General features: G+C 43.5%; 1 pseudogene; it reads left to right on the top strand.

Annotated features, from left to right (window-relative positions):
* Window positions 1–1,644: 1,644 nt before the first annotated feature.
* On the top strand, window positions 1,645–1,964 carry LOC147428067 (large ribosomal subunit protein uL29z pseudogene; annotated as a pseudogene).
* Window positions 1,965–12,697: the final 10,733 nt, after the last annotated feature.

Raw genomic sequence — 12,697 nt, 5'->3', positions numbered from 1 at the left:
CGTAGGATAATCAGCCATGCCCACAGGGCTTCAACATCTTCCCCTCCCTTCACGTGCGACTCTTACAAGATTGTGATCCCCTTATATGCAACAACTAGGATCCACTCCTTAGCTTCCTTTAACATGTCTGTTGTCCTCATGCTGGAGCCTCTCCACTACCTTGTAGATTTGTCCCACCCCTATTAAGTTTTACTCTATTTTGTAAAATTTGAACAAAGTGAAATCCTACTACGCACTTGTCTGAGCACCCCACAGGGTACCCCCCTCCAAGCGGTGACTAGGTGGTTGGCTACAACATACAGCTTTGAAACAACATTGTTGGCTAGGAAAGGCAAATATGAGTGTCTCCATTCATTGGATTTGGTTGGCAAGCCACGTCTATAAGTGATATGGGGGCAGAGTAAAGGGATCAACAAATGCGCCTCAATCTGCAAGACAAGCGGGATCCAGGATGTTGGATAGCCACAATAGGGGGCCAAGACTTTTATACGTATGACCTCGCATCATTCTCAGGGTCATGTGCTAGCCTAGGTGGTTAAGATAGAGTGCCTCGAGGTATGACTTCCAGGGATCGAAGGGCATCTGGTAGGGGAAGCGCTAGTATTTTTGCAAGACCAAGTTCGATCAACGACAAATTAAACCTCCACCATTAATGCCTTCACATGTCATATAGCGACAAGGTTGGGCAAGAAAAGGCTAGAAGCCTGTTGGAGTTACACTAGCTAAGGCAAGAAGGTCAACTATAGTCATTTTCATCAACAACCAGATAAAGGAGTCCGTGTCAGAGTGGACTCTTTCTGAGAATTTTTTGAGTCCTCTTTTTGAGTTTTCAAGGCGAGTTGCGGAGAGGAGACCCTTATCAACGAGGGATTCATGGGCACGAGACGGGGAGGTGATGAAGATCATGCAGATAATGCTGACATGAAGGGTGAAGATAGGGCCTACATGATTGTGAAGGCACATGGAAGGAGGGATTTGGCAAGAATGAAGATGAAGTCCTCTCTCTCTCTCTCTCTCTCTCTCTCTCTCTCTCTCTCTCTCTCTCTCTCTCTCTCTCTCTCTCTCTCTCTCTCTCTCATATAAGCATAGAGCTTAAAAAGGAAAAGTGATTACATTACTGATAGGTGAGTTCTGACAAAACCGTATAGAAAGAGTGTCAATATGCAATATTTAACAACTCTATTATTATTGTTGCATCTCTCAAGAGAAGTCATCAATGCGAAGACTGCATGCCCACACATTCCTAGCCATCAAGAACGACGACGACACCGCTCTACTGCACTTAAGCTGAAATTGACAAATGCTGGCAGGAAGGCAAGCTCCTTGTTGAGGGAGCCTAATTATTTGGAAGCTGTAGCCTTGCAGCGTTTAGCCAAGCAGTCAGGAGCATCAATCAAAGTACAACTTGTTTTGCAATACACAAGGGCCATGAGTTTTGTCGCCGGCCATGGCTACAGCTGCATGATGGTTAAGCTTGACGAGCGTGCGGCTACATCTCTCTCTCTCTCTCTCTCTCTCTCTCTCTCTCTCTCTCTCTCTCTCTCTCTCTCTCTCTCTCTCTCTAAAAAAACTCTCTGTAGGAATCCAAAATCTGCTCATGGGATGCTGCTCGTGAAGGCTACTCTAAGGTCATTGCTCATTAAAATGGCCAAGATCAAGCTGCATGAATTGCGAGCCAAGAGCAAGGAGGAGCTGCAGACTCAACTCAAGGACCTAAAAGCAGAGCCTGCTCTGTTGAGAGTATCCAAGGTGATTGGAGGAGCACCCAACAAGCTACTCAAAATCAAGGTAGTCAGGATGTCAGTAGCTCTTCGCACCGCCTACAAGAACAAGTGGTTGCCATTGGACCTGCACCCCGTGCCATTCGGCAGCGGCTAACCAAACATCAGGCTGGTTTAAAGACATTGAAGCAGAAGAAGAAAGAGACCTATTTCCCAAAGTGAAAATATGCTTTGAAGGCTTGATGAGATGTTATTTTGTGCGGAAGATTCTTTCTGATACTAGCCAAGAGAGAATGGCTAGGGTTTTGTAAGTAGACAGCTGATTTAGGCTTATTTCAACATTGGGTCTTTCATGTCAAAAAAGAGAGAGAGAGAGAGAGAGAGAGAGAGAGAGAGAGAGAGAGATCACGGGTTCGTCTTCCGCGACTACTGTCAAGCTTGTTCTGCAATACATGAGGGTGATGAGCTTCCTCGCCAGCCATGGCAGCAGCTGCGTGACGAGTGCGCAATTGCGTATCACTCTCTGATCTCTCTCTCTCTCTCTCTCTCTCTCTCTCTCTCTCTCTCTCTCTCTCTCTCTCTCTCTCTCTCTCTCTCTCTCTCTCTCTCTCTAAAACTCTCTGTATGAGTCCGTGCCGGCGTGGACTCCTTGAGAGAGTTTTTTTCTTTTGAGAGAGAGAGAGAGAGGGGGAGAGATCACGGGTTCATCTTCCATAATTACTTTCAAGCTTAAACTAAACCGGCATTCTGACGAAGAAGCATTTTGCTTCAACATCATATAAAATGCTCACAACGTGTGAAATATGGGCTCAAATCATTTCATTCTACTGACAGAGAACTCATTAGGATTCTCTCCCACGTCCAATGATTCTCTCCCACGTCCAATGTCACTGGAATGCCCTTGTGCACCAGCTAGACGGCTGGCTTGCCTGGAATGTTGTCAACCCTCCTCAACGGAGAGTTTCACAATGTCAATGGTCCTGACTGTAAAGAATGAGGATGCAAGAGAGCTACACAAGACAAGCACAAAGCACACAGAGATGGAAAGCTTCTTCTTCTTCTTCACAGAAAAGAGAGTACAAAATGACTAAGTGCTAAAGCAGAAAAGTAGCACATATGTACATGCGGTCACTAAGTGTGAACTCACTAGAAGCGTACTAGGCTGGCACTATAAGTGTAGTCTAGCTGTAGAATCACTGGCAGAGATCCTCCGTGTCGGTCACCTAACGCGCCAATGAGTAAATGCCGTAAGCGGCCAAGACTCGTAGTGGACACCAGCTCAAGGTGTAGAGCTCGACATCTCAACACTCCCCCTCGAGCTCTGCATTTCGCAGAGTCCAAGCATAGTCCGGAAACGTCGAAGCTTCTCAGCTCAGAGGGCCTTGGTAAAGATATCCGCTATCTGCTCCTCTGTGCTGACGTAGACCAAGTCGATGTCGCCCGCCAACACTCACTCTCGAACGTAGTGGTAATGGACCTCTATGTGTTTGGTCCTAGCATGGAACACTGGGTTCCTAGCCAACTGCATGCCGTTGAGGTTATCACAATGGATGAAAATCTGTTGATCCACCTGCACTCCCAAGTCCTCAAGTAATGTGCTACCTCGCACGCCGCAACTGCTACACCTCTGTACTCGGCCTCTGTGCTCGATAAAGCAACCGTAGGCTGCTTTTTGCTGCTCCAAGTAACAGCAGCACTCCCAAAAGAGAACATGAAGCCACTCATAGATCTCCTATCAACAATGCTACCTGCCCAATCTGCATCTGTATACCCATACAATGCTAATGGTGCATCTGCTACATAGAACAATGCGTAGTCAAGAGTACCTTGCACATACCTAAGTGTGCGTCGTACTCCATCCAAATGTGGCTTCCTCGGAAGCTGCATGAACTGACTCTCCAAGCCTACTGTGTAGCTCAAGTAGATTAGACTACCCACCATCTTCCTGTACATATTGACATCCTCAACAACATCACCCTTCTCTGCACTCAGCTTTGCATTCACATCCAAGGGAATAGAAATTGGCTTACAATCAGCCATACCATACTTTGACAACATGTCCAAAGCATACTGTCTCTGTGATAGCCATACACCCTCTGGAGTCCTGATCACCTCAATGCCAAGAAAGTAGCGCAACTCGCCTAAATCTAGCATTTCACACTCCTGTTTGAGAAGACCCTTCACATGGTCAATCTCCATAGCATTGTCGCAAACAATAATAAGGTCATCTACATATATGGTAATGACCACAATCCCCACATCACTCTCACGTACATAGAGTGAATGATCAGCATGAGCTCTCCTAAAACCAATACTAACAAGATACTTGGCAATCCTGTCATACCATGCTCTAGAGCCCTGCTTCAAACCATACAAAGCTTTGAGAAGTCTGCATACATAATCTGGGTAACCTGGATCAACATAACCAGGTGGCTGATCCATATACACTTCCTCTTGCAACTCACCATTCAAGAAGGCATTCTTTACATCCATTTGATGCATAATCCATCCTCTAGATGCAGCCACTGCTATGAGAGCTCTCACAGTCGTCATCTTTGCCACTGGAGCAAAGGTCTCCTCATAGTCTATGCCATACGTTTGTGCATAACCCTTTGCGACCAGCCTTGCCCTGTGACGCTCAATGTTACCATCAGCCTTATGCTTGGTTTTATACACCCATTTACAGCCAATAGCTTTCTTGCCGCTTGGCAATGGCACCAACTCCCATGTGTCATTTGCTTCCAATGCAGCCATCTCTTCATTCATTGCATCATCCCAATGCACATTTCCAACTGCATCCTCAAAACATGTGGGCTCCACATCCTGTATCACCTTAGCCATGTAGGCTTGGTGATGCGCTATATACCCATCATAAGTCAATTTCTGAATTGGATTTCTGACTCTATTAGATCTGCGCGGTCCTGGGTCACTCCTTTGTCCTCTAGCATCTTCTTGTACTTTCCTTACACCAGGTGTCCTGACAGCCGGAATTCCAAATTCCTCATCAAGACTTTGTTCAGAACCATCTGAATCCATGTCTACATGTGAAAAACCTGATGATGCATCAGTTATAAAGGGAGGTTTATCAACCTTTTCCTTTCCTTTTCGTGATACATTCCCTGTACCTGTTGGTGGAGTAACCTGCGTACGTAGTCTACCATTCCATGGTTTCGCAACACAGCCATGAGAAGAGGACTCTTGTGGTCCACTCAAAACCTGTGACTGTGGCCTCACATTTTGTATAACCACATCATCTTTTACATCAGCCCCAATAGTGCCATATGCATTATTGTACCAGCTGCTCATCTCATCAAAGACTACATCTCTGCTCACTCGTAATTCTCGTGTAGTAGGATTGTAGCACCTGTACCCCTTTTGTTCAAGGGAATATCCCACAAGAATACATTTCTCTGCTTTAGGATCCAATTTCCTGCGCAACTCATCTGGTACATGCACGTAAGCTATGCAGCCAAACACTTTCAAGTGTGCCAAATCAGGCTTTGTACCTGTAAACTTTTCCTCAGGTGTTACATCATGCACTGCAGCTGTAGGTGTCCTGTTCATAATGTACACAACTGTATTTACGGCTTCAGCCCAGAAATAATGAGGCATGTTCTTCTCATTCATCAATGCACGTGCAACCTCTGCAATGTGCCTGTTTTTCCTTTCTGCGACCCCATTCTGTTGTGGAGTATATCTGCATGTAAACTGCCTGCGTATACCATGCATTCGCAGAAAATCTGAAAAATCATTGGAGAAGTACTCTCCCCCTCCATCTGACCTCAATGTCTTGATTTGCATATCTGTCTCCTTCTCAATCATGACTTTGAAGTCTTGAAAGTGACCAAACACTTCACTTTTGTTATGCATGAAGTAGGCCCATACTTTCCTTGTATGGTCATCAATGAAAGAGACATAATACCTGCAACCATGTATACTTGCAGTATCGGTTGGACCCCAAACATCTGTGTGCACCACATCAAGTGGCTTTTTACATACATTGCGCTCATGTGGAAATGAGCCCTTTGACTGTTTTCCAAACTGGCATGCTGCACACACTTTATGCATACCATCCACCTTGAATTTGGGCAAACCTTTTACAATCTGTTTTGATTGCATGCTGCGCAATCTCTGCTCATTGACATGGCCAATGCATTTGTGCCAAATGTCAACATCAGCCACAACACCTGTGCCCTGTGCAAATAATGCAGCTTTTACCTTAGGCATGTCTACATTCAGCGTAAACATTCTGCCCACACATTTTCCCTCTGTGATCAGCTTACAGCCATTCTGGAAATCTTCTACATAACAGCCATTTGGATTGAAGCGAACACCTGCAAACCCTGCTCAACCATTTGTCCAACAGAAACAACATTCTTTGTAATGTTTGGGACATGAAGTACATCTGCTAAGTACTTTGATTTCACACTCTTCGTATTTAGAGGTATGTCCCCTACATGAGCAATGGGGTGAGCTGTGTCATCTCTTGTCTGCACATAGCCTGACACATCTGGTTTGCGCATATCTCTAAACCACTCTCCACAAGACGTCATGTGATTAGAGGCACCTGAATCCACATACCAAACATCATCTTGGGTGGAATTCTCTGCAGTCATTGTATTCATTACATGCTGCATAACAAACATGCGCTCGTTTTTGCTGTCATCTGCATCTCTGCTAGTAGATGCATAGTTGCCCTGTTCTCTCTTTCCACTTGCTTTTCCCTTTGGACAGTCATGTGACATGTGACCTCTTTCACCACAAGTCCAACATTCTCTGCTATCTGGAGTATGTTGCTGCCTGCTTGATCCTGCACCACGACCTCTTTGACTCCCCCTGCCTTGAGACTGGTTTCCCCTGCCACCTGTATTGTTTTGATTTGATTGACCTTCCAGAAATTGGCCCCTGCAACCCCTTGGGCCTCGACCACGACCTCTACCTCTACCTCTGTTGGAGTTAGAATAGAAGGCCTGTTCAGAATTATTTCTGCCATGAGAAGAAGATGTGTCAAGGTTCTTCTCCTCAAGAATAAGCATAGAAATCAAATCTTGGAACACGGGCCCACACATTTTCCCTCTGTGATCAGCTTACAGCTTACATACTCATCTCCTAGACCATCCAAGCATGCACGGACAATGTCATCGTCTTCCACTGAGACTTTAATAGATCCAAGAGCCTCAATGATACTCTTGATCTTCAAGGCATAATCATTGATTGAGAGGTTGTTCCTCTTAACCTGATTTAGCTCCGACTTTAGTTGAAGCTTCCTGGCCTTGGTGTTCACCTCGAACACTCTGCCTAAGTTTCTCCATGCAATGGCGGGGATTTCAACATCCTGTAGATAGCCCATCATGCCATCTGTGATGCTCATAGAAAGCCAATACATCACTTTGCTCTGGCTTTGTTGCCAGTCCCTCAAAGCTTTCCTTTGTTCTGTTGTAGCATTTGCCTCGGGAATCTCTGGTTCCTTTTCATTGTCTCCTTCTACATAGTCCCAATAACCTTTTCCTTTTAGGAAATTTGTTATTCTGAACTTCCATGCAGGGTAGTTATTTTTCTCAAGCTTCTCCAATCTAATTGAAACCGTCAGACATCTTGAAGCACTAAGACAAAATAGCTGCAATCTGCAAAAACCTGCAAATCTGTTGAACCTGCTATCGTGGTACTTGTAACGCTTTCTACACTCAACGAGTGTCCACAATCAAGCGTACATACAACCACTGTACTTGTACAGTAAATCTCTGTATACTGCACTTTGGAGACCTGTTCAGAAACTTGTGCATCTGGTCGTGGATTGCGAAAGAAGGGATTGTGATGCTCTTGCTCTCTTGCCTGCACCAGGCTGTGATACCATGTAAAGAATGAGGATGCAAGAGAGCTACACAAGACAAGCACAAAGCACACACAGATGGAAAGCTTCTTCTTCTGCTTCACAGAAAAGAGAGTACAAAATGACTAAGTGCTAAAGCTGAAAAGTAGCACATATGTACATGCGGTCACTAAGTGTGAACTCGCTAGAAGCGTACTAGGCTGGCACTATAAGTGTAGTCCAGCTGTAGAATCACTGGCAGAGATCCTCCGTGTCGGTCACCTAACGCACCAGTGAGTAAATGCCGTAAGCGGCCAAGACCCGTAGTGGATGCCAGCTCAAGGTGTAGAGCTTGACATCTCAACACTGACTTCTCCACTCGGCATCGAGTTCCACGGAAGGGTGTGCATGCAAACTTGACCCTCAATAGGCTAGCTAATTAGCTTCTATGGCGGCTTGGCGTTATTGGAGTTATGAGCTCTCTCTCTCTCTCTCTCTCTCTCTCTCTCTCTCTCTCTCACACACACACACACACACACACACACACACACACACACATAGTAAGTGCCTCTCTCTTTCACCTCTCACATCCTTAGCCTCTTTCATAGAATTAACTCTCTCAAGAAGTCCGCGCCAGCACAGACTACTTCAGAGAGTTTTTTTTTTAAGAGAGAGTTAGTTCACATGCTTATAATCATCGGCACCCTCTCAGTGCCTACGTCGTCGCTCACTTCTTTGCTCACATTAGGCACAATATTGCAAAAGAGTGCAATTACTATGAAGGTAACGAGCAATAAAATCATGACCTATTATTCAAGAGGGAAATGGAATAACCAATCTAGCACACTCGGGTGATATAAAGGTTATAGCATTTTCCTCTTTTTATGACCCCCCCTCCCCCCCCCCCCCCCCCCCCCCGGCCCGAGAAGAAGAGAATTTTAATGCCATAGGAAACTATCCCAAGAGACCTTAAAGATCTATCCAATGAAGAGAGTTGAAGTCAAGATTTAAGTGGGAGAATGTGCAAGTTGAAGAGAAAGCGGAAAAAGATAAGGCGGAGAAAAAAGTAGATGTAGTCAGCTCTGATCTCTCGGAGTGCAAAGATTTTTTTATGGAGATTCTCCAAGCTCGACATTTTGTTGTAAAGATGTTTTGTATTAGCTCAAAACATATTGCTTATTGTTTTAATGATTGTCACAGTGTCTCTCTCTCTATCTATCTATCTCTATATATATAGATATATATATATATATATATATATATATATATATCTATATATATAGAGATAGAGAGAGAGAGAGAGAGAGAGAGAGAAACACTGTTTGCGTTCTTCCTGATGGTTGGACATGGCAGCTCTTGGTTTGGAAAGTCCCTATGGTGTGAAAAACAGTGCGTTGTTGATACAATGCAATTCTTTCCCTCATCCAGCTAGCAAGATCTCCATACCACCTTATCTTGAATAGACACAATCTCAAAAGATATTGAATTTTGCCGCAAAAAATATGACCTTCCTGACATCTACTAGATTTTTTCAAAGAATGATCCAAAATGGAAGGGAGCCACATCTTCAATCTTTGTGAAAGAAGTTGTTCAATTGATGCATGAAGCGGGATGTGATGTGCAATTTGGATGCCAACCTCATATTATGAAGGCCAAAGTTGAGACTCCATAAGGAGGCAATAAAGTTGAACTTCTATGAGCTGCTTGGCATAGATTTTTCAGTAGTTAATATGAAGGCCAGTACCCATGACAAGGTGGATAGCTTAGGAGAGAATAGTAGCATTTCTGCCCACAATGTTGTGTTATTGACAAAGGAATAAGCAAACAAATGTATAGTAAGGGTTTGTAGGCTTTAATGGCTATTCATGTTTACCAATTAATTATTGATTAAACACTTATTGTGTGTGTGTGTGTGTGTGTGTGTGTGTGTGTGTGTGAGAGAGAGAGAGAGAGAGAGAGAGAGAGAGAGAGAGAGAGGTTAGCACCATAAAAGACTAGCAATGGTGCTGACGTTTATTGTTTGGGTTTAGAGAAAGCTCTTTCTAGAGAAGAAGTATACATATACTTGAGCAAGTCGCTTAATAAATTTGCTCGGTTTTGAGCTTGGTCGGATAAGTTCGCTCGATGTTTGGTAGAACTCCTAGAATAGCTGACTGGGAAATTTATGGTTCCTTCTCCTAGTTGAGCCAAAATACATATGATAGCAAATAAAATGCATCTATATGAATGTGAAATTTTCTTTTTCCAATCAAGTGCTCGTAGCACTCGAGTGGATACAAGGGCATCTTTTAATTTCTTAAAGGATTCCTCGCACTTATCTGTCCATTCAAAGATCACTATAAGTCTATACAGTGGTTGTGCAATAATTGCATACATGTGTGTGAACCTCCTCTAATAACCACAATGTCCCATGAAGCATTGTACTTGCTTTGCATTGATCGGCTTAGGCATTTCAATAATCACCTTAATCTTATCCAAATCTGTAGAAATGCCATGTTCCGAGACAATATGCCCTAAGATTTGTCCTTGTCTTACTATGAAAATGCATTTTTTTGGATTAAGGAAAATCCTATATGTCTTGCATTTCTCAAATACCTTTCTGAGGTGTTCCACATGTTTCTCTCTTTGCAAAGAGTGTACACATAGGTCATCCATATAGATTTCCAAGAAATTCCTCAAATACTCCTCGAAGGCATGTGCCATCGATCTTTGAAATGTGGAAGGTGCATTTGTTAACCCAAATGGCATTAGACAATATGCAAATATGCCCCATTTTGTGGCAAATGCCATTTTATATTAGTCCTTGGGTGCAATTGCAAGTTGATTGTAACCAGAGAACCCATCCAAGAAGGAATATGCACGCTTTTCTACCACTAGTTCAAGGACATGGTCCGTAATTGGCAAGGGATAAGTATCCCGTATTGTGGCTGCATTGACTTTTTTGAGGTCGACGCACACTCGAAGTTTTCCATTCTTTTTGGATACGACAATGATTGGGGATACCCAATCAGTGTGTTCTATCTCATAGATAAACTCTGTGTCTTTCAATTTATCAATCTCTTCCTTCATACGCTTAGCAAAGGTATCATTGTACGCGTAAGGCCATTGTCTGCTTGGTTTTGCATCAAGTTTTAATGGGATAGTATGCTGACATGCTGTTGGATCCACTCCCTTTAAGTCCTTGTAAGACCCATGCAAATACATCCTTATATTCCTGAAGAAGGCCAAGAATTTCCTCTTCCTTGTCTTGGATTAGGTCTGTTTCTATGTATACATGTTGCGATGTCTCTCCAAATTGTGCTAAGTCTACTTTCTTTGCATCTTTTGGCCCATCATAAGACTTTTTCCCGTCGCTCTCTTATAGGCTGTGTCAGCACTATTTTTTTATCTTAAATTGTGAAGTTTCTATAATGGGATGGTATACTCTTACTATTTTTGCTATTGTGTTTCTCATCCTCTCTGTTGTCCGTTTCGGTTGTCCATACTTCCCTCAGAGTCTTCTTGAGCTATTGGTACCAACCTTCTCTTACGTTCAAGTTTCATCAATTTTGGTTCTTCCAATTTCGATTCTGTTTCCATTCTTTTGGATTTAGTTTCTGCCTTCAGACTCTGAATTTGTTTTTTCACATCGTGTCATAAAATCTAATATCTAACCAACCCAAATGATTTTCTCATATTAAATTGATCACTTAATGTGGGAGAATGAACTGGAACAAGTGTTAAGATATAGATTTGTCCGTATAGATCTATCTCAACACGGGGCCAATGGTAAAGGGGCCCAAATGAGAGATGGTCTATCAAAGAGCAAGGCTAGCCAATGGAGCATAAGACCTTAGGGTTAGCTTCATTGAAGACCTCCAATAATGTGTGTAAAAGTCCTTTGACCTTAGTTAAAGCTAGGTCTGAGCTTGAGGTGGGAACCCGGCCCAAGCTCGAGGTGCTTGTCGTGCTTGAGATCCTTGTCGTGCTTGAGGTGCTTGATTAAGGTGCTTGAGGTACTTGACCTACTGCATGATTAAGGTTCTTGAGGTGCTTTGACATGCTTGCCTGAGATGCTTGTGGGAACACCCCTATTCCAAGTGCTTAGTCATGCTTGATGACTAAGGTGCTTGAGCACCAAAGGTCAAAAAGATCCCTACAAAGAGGGGGGCGAGCCCTTTTCTTAGGGGCTAGAGAGAGAACACACACACACTCTCAAGGAAAGCCCAAGCTTAAAGAGGCAACAGGGACACATGTCAAGCCCCTATCCATGTTACCTCCATGAGGTGCTTGAACTCTATTGGCTAGGATTAAAAGGGATCCAATGATAATTTACAACAATTATCTAATTGTTTTTGCATTTATCAAGTCCTCTCTCTCAAAGGGGAAAGGGGGGCACTTGTCCCAAGACTACACCTATTGCTAGAACTGGCTCAAGCTTGTGATTGGCTAGGCTTGGCATGAGCCAATGAGCTTCAATGATGAGCTAGAAGAGGGGGTCGACCTAGCAAGGAGGGGGGTTTCTTAGGGGGTATATTCACCCACACACACTCACAAACACTCTCATGGTGTTCTATGCAAAGTGCAAGAGTTCCCTCTCCTTCTCCAAGCAAGTAGAGGTTGAGAGCCTACACCAACACTCTTGGATATGGAGTGCAAATCCAACCAAGAGCCATGCTTCAATGCTTAAGATTGCCATCTCCTTCTTCTTCATTACTATGCTATTATGTATGCTAGCAACAAGAGTTATGATAAGTGAGGAACTAATTCTTTCTCCTACGAAATGTTTCTTCTTCCTCTTCCCTACCCTCATTCCTTGCTAGCTCTCTCCACCTTCGAAGGTGTTTGAGGTCTTGGGATTGAGGCTTGGGATAGTTAAAGCTTTCTTCAAGTTTATGTTATGTTTGTGATGCATGAAGCTTTCCATATTCATTGCATCACCTAAGTCACAAGGAACACAAAGACTGTATTGTAACAAGTCTCTCTTAATGGGAGAAATCATAATACAAATGCCTATTGGAGGGGAGACCGGCTCCACATAAATCCTATCCTCAACTGTTGTCATGTTCTCTAAATTCTCTCTCTTGCAAAAGTATTGTTCATGCCAAGTTAACTAATTGTTATGATTATGTTGCTACCTTCAATTATGTTCACCCGCTATGCTCACAAAGTCATTTCTCAAAAGTAC

Source organism: Adiantum capillus-veneris, chromosome 23, assembly GCF_014529385.1.
Source record: "Adiantum capillus-veneris isolate H3 chromosome 23, ASM1452938v2, whole genome shotgun sequence".
NCBI lineage: Eukaryota > Viridiplantae > Streptophyta > Polypodiopsida > Polypodiales > Pteridaceae > Adiantum > Adiantum capillus-veneris.
This window is presented reverse-complemented; position numbering and strand designations above follow the sequence as displayed.